Genomic DNA, 9,255 nt, shown 5'->3' on the forward strand with positions numbered 1-9,255 from the left:
TTTATTTTACTCTGGGTAGAAAGTACCCAGACTCAAGCCCATTCTGCATGGCTACCTGCAGAATATGTGACACACTGGAAGGCAGAAAGTTGATTTTCTCCCATGCTTTTTCCAAAGACAAAGGCCTTGGGATGATCTTGGACATCATTTTTCTAGTGATATTTATTTTTGTATACAATCACGTAGGTCTTCCTGGAGTTCTGATCACAGCGTTTTTGCATTCCACGTGGTGGATCCCCACATGTAGGAGCTTTAAATATACTGTGAAAAGATTGTTTCATGATATTTCTCTATGTTGAACTTTTTAACACATCAGAATCCCATCTGTAAAATGCAGAGAGTATACCTATACTTCCTGCCTCACCAAGATTTTTTAAGCTCCTTCAACCATTGATCAGATGTCTTTAAAAAATTTTAAGGATTTTTTTTTTTTTTTTAATAGAGGATACTTCCAAGTGCTCTTTGTTGCCATACGTAGATTTCTAGGTAAGGTCCGTTTTGTTGATATGCTGGGAGAAATGCATATTTAGATTCAAAGCCAAATTATCAAGCAGAATATAAGCAGAGCAAATATCAAAGTGTATTTTTAGTACTTTGGCATTTTGACATGAGTTCTTGCCAATCAGTTTCTTTTTTGTGGTTATAAGCTGATTTTCCTTCCCTGTTAAGAACAAATGCCCTTTATTTTAATGTTTTCACTTGCTGACAGCTTTCTTTTTATATGAATTTCAAGTGCACTATATTATGTGGAGTTCCTGTTTGGCAAACTGTACCCATATAAAATCATATTGGTCCTGTCAACTGATAGACATAACTTACAAAAAGAAACTCTGATTTTGGAAAGCTCCAAAGCTGAAAGTTGGCTATTAGTAAGATTTCATTTGCTTCCGTATCTGCATTCTGTTTCTGATGAAATAATTAAGGATAAAATTTCAGTGAAACATTTTTTAGGGGTACTGAAATACACACTACATGCCTCATTTATATTTTGCTCCAAGAAGTAAAATTCCCATTGCCATTTGGGAGCTAGGAAGAAGGAAGGCGAGAAGTCTAGATGGTACTGGACATGGATATCAAGTATAACAATCAAACCACCTAGAGAACTATAGGCATGGAACTGGGACAGAGGGTCTTTCACTGCCAGATTACTGAGTAAAATCTGGGCTGGGTCAGAAGTACTCTCAAGCCATTAGCATCGTACCCTTGGCCAGGGGCCTACTGCGAGTAAAGTAAGTATGAAATGGGCTGTTCAGCTCCCCAGGGTCACAGCCCATTCATATATCAATGCTGTACTCATTAACAATGTCTTTGGAAATAGAAACGTAAGCAAACCGTGTTTGGACCATTCCCTTCTGAATGGACTGAGTTGGCAGGGTGAGCCTTGTCTCTTGCTTCTGTTGACAATCACACAAGTGGAAAATCTCAATGTTCAGGCTGGTCAATCTGTCATCTGTGGTGAACACCATAACACAAGCAGTGATGTACTTAGCAAAGCTGCTGACCTTTTTTGAACTAGGATGACAATGTCCTTACAATTGGAGGATGAGCTCTGGGGAAAAAGAGTCATAAAGATCTCATTAATATACTAGATTTGGGTAACAGTTACAATGAGTGTATGGAGACAAAAGAGAAGGGAACTAGCCTCTTGGAATCTCAGAGGGCTGGAGCTGTTAAGTGGTTGTAAGAACAAGGCCGATTTTTCATGCATGGATGCATTCAGATTCCTTGTGTATAATATCCATGCATATACATATGTGTACTATATGAAGTAAGGCGTTCCTCTATGATATGAATATAGTTGCAAAAGTGTGACTATACTGAGGCTGATTCCACAAGCTCTGAACAAAGGTCTCATACTTTTATGATCTTATGTTTTTATAGGGCTGTGGGAACTATAGTATTAGTTAAAAGCATTGCGGTCTGAATTGAGATACTCGTTTTTGGATGGCTTGTTGATAGAATGGAAAGAGCTCTGAACTAATTAGTAGGGACTTTTCTCTTAGACTCAGGTGCACCACCCCGAAAGCTGTGTGACAAGAGGCGGTTTCCTAGTCTCTCTGAGATTCCTTTGCTGGTGGGCAAATCAGAGAGCTGGATAGATGCTTCTGGTCTCCCTTTTTAAATTTCATGCTTCTCAAATAGTTGCTATGGTGGTGATGGTAAGAATCTTTACCTGGATTTTTATGGAGTTACTCTAATTTCTGAGAGCTTTTGTCTTCTACCCAAGAAATCCTCCCACTTTGTGTTTCTTTGAGTATTTTTTAAGAAAGGAAAAAGTGAGAAAAGTGATGGAAAGAGCCAGGGCAGTGCGCTAGAGAAAGAGAGCATGCAGGCGCCGGCAGGGTGCCAAGCTGGCGTCCACACGGCCGGCTCTCGCTCCGTGCCGCCTGGCAGCCAGGCAGGAGCACCTCTCGAGAGGGGCGACTGCCCTGCGTCTCAGGCAGGGAACAGCCCAGGGTTATAGCTTCACTTTATTTGTTAAACAAAAGGAGATAATTAAAGGAGCTATAAAAAATTCCCTCCAGAGCCTGTACTTTATGTGCACACTGGCTTGGTTTATTAATTGATACAGATTTCCGGTTCAGTTCACCCTGCGCCCGCAGTTGAGCAATGATCTGCGTGGTCAGAGTTTGTGACTGCAGTGGTCTCGGGGGCGCAGGGCTGTCCGCCATGTGAGGCATGGCTCTTCTTTCCAAGAAAGCCAGTCACGAATCCAGATATTCAGGGCACGCAGGACAGAGCAAGGGAGGAAGCCACTGTCGCCGATCTCGCCCAATGCCCCTCGCTTGCCCTCTTCCTCCTTCTTCTGCTTCGTGTTTTCCTGGTACATTTTATTCCCCTCTTTTCTTCTCCCCCATTCCCTTAAGTAGAGGTGACACAGATCAATACCTTTGATGGAAAGTAATAATCAGGCCTATTAAGTGACAAAGGTTTACTCTGTAACAGCTGTGCTGGCGGGAGAAGAGAGCTTGTCTGACTAATGAATCATGAAACAATCAGGCAGTAGCCATTTGTGTTTAGATCTGTAAATATGGTGTGGTTCAAGTGCCAGACCATTGCCGGCGCTCCAGCTGGGGGCACAGATGGTCCGCATTCAGAGCAGCACGAGTGTGAAGAAAGGGTTTTTTCCCTTTCTCTGTCCCACACCGCACCTCTCTGAGCCTACACTGTTATCTGCAGGAGGAACTTCAGAGAAAGAAAGGAGACCCTTTCAGGGGAGGAAGCCCTTCCAATGTGGGTTTCAATGTAGGTCACCAAATACTCCAGGCTCCTCATTGCTCTGCCTGGGAGGGGAAACATGGTAATAGAAGATATCACTGTTTTTTATTCCCATAAGAAGGTTTGATATGTATGTGACTCTGAATGTCTGTTTGACTTGGCACTGTCAAATATATTCCTTTATATTTTTCCTACACATTACTATACAAGACCCCCTGTTTTGTTCTTAGCTATAAATGGAACAAGTTGAGAGAAAAATATACATTCCAAGATGAGAAATTCACATTTATATACAAAACTAAAAATGTTCTATATAAAATTATGCTAATAATGTCTGCTTGGATTCTGTTTCTCCTAGTTCTTGAAGTAAGGAACCTTGTCTTCAAGGGATGAGCTTATCAAGAATTAGTCCTCCTAACCCACTATGAAACAGAGTTTTGTAGGTTTTTTTTTGTTGTTCACAAAGCAACAACAAGCCAAGAAAGTGTCACTTTTTTACTAGAGCTGGATGCTGAGCTGACATTAAAAAAAAAAAAAAAAATCAACATCTTAAGTCATTGATGTTGTTTGAATCATTTATGTATCTATTAATGTCCCATAATTTCTTCTGGTGCTCTGATAGCTTTGTTTCTTAACAGTTGCTACTGGAGTCTTTACAGAGCTTGCATTGTGGCACCCTTTCAACCATGAGACCTTCACCATTTTTTCTCATCTTTAAAACATACAGTAAGAAACGGCCAGTAGGGTGAAAATTTTAAATGTTTAGGAATATTTAGGAAAGACAGATATTTCAAAATATATTCTAGAATCTATTAATATATTTTCCTTTTAAATTTGGCCTCTTTTATGGGAGGGCCTCACTTTCTCTTGCTTCTCTTGTTTGGATAAATTAAAGTTTATTAAATAAATAACGAAGACATTTTTCAGGATGAGCCATTTATACAACGATGGAAATAAGTTCCATCAATGTTTCAACTAAAGTGCTAAATTGTAAGTTTGCTTTTGAAATTAAAGATATTTATGGGAGTACCGAGTTGTGATAAAACAGACCCAAAGCAATCTCCAAATAGCTCTGCAGAGCTTCCTGGGACTGGCTGGCTCTTGGTTCCCTAAGGATTGCCTGGTATGAAGATGCCTTTGATTTGCTGGTCTAAGGTTGCTGGTAATTTCCGTTTATTATTGAATCAGAAAACAAGTAGTGAAAAGAGCACAATGAGATTAGGGGTACAAGTGTGTGAAAATGGCTCTCCTTTCCCTGCCTTTTCCTCAGAGGTACACCCAAGGTTTGGTGGTCAGGGCTGCCCTTGTGGAGACGGGAACTCAGTTAGGCACACTCACCACCATCTATAATGCTTAGAATCTCATTATGTGATGATCAATTTCATTGTCTTCTAAGGGAAATCTTGCTGTGCCATGGTGACATTTTTTCTTATACTAATTGCTTCTTTGCCTACCAGGTCTATAACAGATCTGGCCATGGCTTATCAGAAGTCTGTTTTGAAAAACGCTGGTGATAGGACCATGACTTGCTCATAATAGATTCAGCTCAACACTTGGCCCCTCTGTTCCAGCTACCTTAAGTACAGCATCATTCCAATACGTGGCAAATTTGGGACACTGCCTATACAGAGATACAGCCTTCAGATACTTTCAGTGGACTAGTTGATCTTGCTCGTAGTCAGCAGTATTTAAAAATTTGAGGTCACAAATCTCTGAACATCTGATGGGAGCCAGGGATCCTCTTCTCAGAAAAATACTTGCTCTCATACTTGCATACATAACATTTTATCACCTGGTCTTAGAGGTTTAGTAATCTCCCAGTACCCACCCATGGTTCCCAGGTCAAGAACACTTGTTTCTGTTCTTCTATGCTTAGTGAGCAACCTAATCAGTCAGGCCCCATCTTGGCACCAGACCTTTCAGCTCCATCTAAAAATCATAAGTCACCATCTTGTTACCTATACTTCCTGACTCCTAATTTTATTCCTATCCCCTTAATTTCTTCTAAACAACTCTTTACTTCCAATTCATTTTTGTATTATCATTAATACCATTCTTATTTTTTGCTGATCATATAATCTAATTGTTTCTCCAGTTTCTTTTCTCTTTTAAAAAACTCCTGTTGTTTTTCTATGGCTTCATTAATAAAATAGTTTTTGTTAAGTTTGGCACATGCTAGGTACTTAAAATACTAATAGTAATGATATTAGTTAATAATTATTGAAAACCTCCTAGGTGTTGTGCTAGATGATTTATAACCCCCATTGCTAATCATCACAGCAATCCTGAAAAGCAGGTTATATTCCATGGTACTCCTTAGGATTCTGTAGATTAAGAAATTGGTATGCTTAATTGTTTTTCCTTAGACTGATTTTGTATTTTTTCTTAAATAAATGTTTAAAAATTTGAAACTCTGTATCACTCCTGGAAATACAAAGCAAAAACAACTTGCCGAAAGAGAAGACAACTGTAAAATTAAATACGTAAATATTTTTAAGAATCTGTGTACTGCCAACAATAACCTACTCTATACTCTTATGCCATTCTCTTACCTTCAGTTTGTACTGTTTTTTTTTCCTCCATCTTTCACTTCTCCCTGCTCTGCCTCTTTTCTTCCCTTAATTATCCCTATTCTCCTACTCCTACATCCCATCTGCTTATCTCTCTGAGGCCTTTAAGTCTGTCTTCTACAAATGTAACATCTGATCACCCTGAGTCATGAGACTCTTCGGTCAAGAAACCCAAGCATGTATGCCCTATCTATGAAGTCTCTTCAGTGCAGATATTAGCATTGAAAAAGTTTAATTCACATCGTTCTTACTCTACCTCTGGACAGTTAGAAGAGGGTAGTTATGTCCAATTCCCACATAATATTCAGATATAGAGACTCCTACTACCTGTTGTATTTGTCTCATTGGCCTGAGAATTAGGGCATCAGACTAATTCCAATTGCCTTCTCTCCCATATCTTTAAACTTTGGCAGGTTCTCTCCTCAGGCCTGCTTTCTACTAAATGTAACCTTTTTCTTCAGATGATCTCAGGCAGTGCCATGACTTTAAACAATTTTTAAGGTGTACTGTTTCTCAAACTTCTATTTCTTTCTGGCCTGGCCTCTCTCTTGCGCTCTCTCTCTCTCTCTCTCTCGTGCCCACCCCTCTCTCCCCACTCTTTTACACCATTTCTCTTATGCAGCAGAATGATTTTTCTAGAGTGGAAATAAGATCACATTACTTACTGCTTAAAGACATCCAATGACTTCTTTTGTTACCAGAAAAAAATTCAAGCTCATTAATAAAAATCTAAGCTCATAGAGCTGTGGGTCTTATGAATTTTAGTCTTGCTTATCTCTCTGACATTATCTCCCTCAATGTCTGTCTTGTCCATGAAGCTGCAGCTATACTGACTTTCTTGCTGTAAATGGAACATATACAATTCATCTTCCCTTTATGAACTTTGCACTTGCTGTACCTTTTTCTAGGAAAGTTCTTTTCCCTGGTCTCCTTGTGGTTGGTTTCTTCCTATCCCACTCATCTCAACACAAATGTCACTTCTTCTCTCTGTAGAAGTTCACCCAGTCCTCCTTATAACTATTTTGTCTTCATAGCATTTATCAATCTCAAAAGGTTTTCTTAATTAATGTATTTCATTGTTGGCTTCTACTTAGAATGTAACCTCCTTGAGGACAGAGTCTGCTTGTCTTGCTCCCAGTGGTAGTCTGGAGCTTGGAACAGTACCTAGCAGTACTAGGCCCTCAATACATATTATTTGACAGGCTGATTCTTTCAAAAATTCTTAGTGTTTTTGTCATAGAGACATGGGAAGTGTTTGATATAATACCTTATTTCAGGAATATACCAATGACCTTATAATTCCAAGATGATTTCAGTTGACAAGCTGGGAGAGAGGCACAGTGAGAAACAGCCTGTTCCAGCCAGACAGCTGAATAGGGAAAGCTATCACAAAAGGATAAAAGGGTGGGTGATGACCTGGGTTGGGAGTTGGTGATAGAGAAAGGTGTTGGGTGAACTGAATTCTCTTTTTGCCTTCTCTACTTTTGCATCTATTGAATAATTTTTCTAAAGATTATTCTGGAGGCCAGAATCTATTTTGTTGATTTCTGTAGTATTTTTAAATTGCACTTTGTTTATATATTATCCTTGACTACCTGGTTCCAGTTTTTAGCTTTTGTTTACTAAAATCCTTCCATTAGTGATATTCATCTCTTTTATTTTTTGTCTTTCTTCTATATTCACTTTTATTTGCTAATTATTTGAAGCTTTCAGTGAAAAAAACACACTTAGCATAGTAAAAAGAACCAGTTTTGAAATTCCAGCCTTGAAGTTTGCTGTTGTTTTTACTTCAGGTCAAACTGAGCTTCAGTTTCTCTGTGAAATATGGAAATCTTGTGAGATTATTACTTCCACTATAGTTGAGTGGTATTGAGTGGCCATGGGACATTTGGAATATGGCTAAGGGAAGTTAAGTTGGAGACACATTTTGTTTGGGTTTAGTGGGACATAAGTTTGCAGTCACTTCTAGGGATAAATTATTGTAGGATGTCTTGGTGTAAAAACATCTTCTGATGCTGTGCTGATTTATCTCTCATTATGATACAAAAGAACAAGGCCAGAGGCTGTGTTCTATGATGCCTGTCATTAGAATATGTGGGTATGAAGGAGAAACAGATTTAAAATGTATTAAGTCAGAAGTTAGACTGGATTATTCTAGATTCTGTGATATTTATGGTGTTTGTCAGCTTTTCAATTATATAATTTGCTTTAATTTATTTTCTGATTTACATATTCACTTTTATATCTAATTTTTGTTCATATATTAATATTACTTTTCTTCCCAAATTGTATAAGCTTTAGGTCCTATAAAAACCTCCATCAACTCCCACTTAATGGTAAACGTTTTTAAGGCATCCAGGCTGTCTTTAGGTTTAAACTTGTTTTCATGAAACTCATTTTAGGTGTGGAAGAAACGGAATTTGAAGGAACCCCGAACATACTATAATTCTATGAATTTTGTGCTATTGGTAGAAGAGATTCTAGGTTTTCCCTAAAGTTCTATTATTCTGTAATTGACAAAAAGGAAGTGTTTTTGCAGTAGGCCATCTCTGTGTGGCTCCAAGGCAAGAGCAAGAGGTTGCAGGGGTTTCTGTTGTTGGAGACGATTGAGCAACTTTTACATGCATTTGTCATCTGTGTAACCTGAGTCTCTTACACCTGCGGGGGCTGAAGTAAAGCTTCAAGGCAGCATTCGAGATAAGGAGACAAGACCTGGAATTCACAGAGCTGTTCATTGCAACCCTCCTCACTACCTACTGAACTTCCAGTTGCCCTTTCCTAATTGTTCTCCAATGCACTTATCACCATACCTTGTTTTATTAAATGATTTAGTGTTTAGTGTCTATTTCCCTCAACTAAATGTAATTCAGTGATGACAATAATATTTTACCTGTTTTATTCACTACTAATTCTCAGTGCCTAGAAAAATACTTGGCATATAGTAGATGTTTAAAAAAATTGTCGAATGAATGAATGCCAACATTAGTAGATGGCATATCATGTGATGCCATTTCATATCTTTTCAAGATAACACACTTATTTTCTCCACTTGCATAGGTTAAGGTCAAGGTCCAGATTAAAAGGTACATACTCCTCATTTTTTTTTCTTTAAACCGTCTTTGCAAAAATTTCTTCATTTTTCATATTGCAGCAAGCTCTATAACGTTTATCTCCATCTCTTCACCTTATCTTATCACTTATGCTGTTCATTAATAAGGTGGGAGTATATTTGGATTGGAACATTCAAGGTGAACATTAGTGTGCTTCTTCAGATCTTCTCTTTTCTTTAAAGATTATTTTACTTTTTTTTTTTATTATAAAACAATATATTATCATAATTAAAAAATCAAACACATCAGAATTATATAGTAGCTCCACTCCTCTGACTCTACTTCTGCAAAAATGACCACTGCTCGGAAATTGTTTTACAACCTTCTTATATCTCTTTTTTTTTTGGTCTTTATAG

General features: G+C 38.2%; 1 long non-coding RNA gene across 7 annotated transcripts in view; it reads left to right on the forward strand.

Moving 5' to 3' along the window:
• Positions 1–9,255, forward strand: part of LOC105477232 (uncharacterized) — a 392,595-nt gene that overhangs the window by 102,275 nt on the left and 281,065 nt on the right. The window lies entirely within an intron of this gene.

Source organism: Macaca nemestrina, chromosome 3 (genome assembly GCF_043159975.1).
Source record: "Macaca nemestrina isolate mMacNem1 chromosome 3, mMacNem.hap1, whole genome shotgun sequence".
In the NCBI taxonomy this organism is placed as follows: domain Eukaryota; kingdom Metazoa; phylum Chordata; class Mammalia; order Primates; family Cercopithecidae; genus Macaca; species Macaca nemestrina.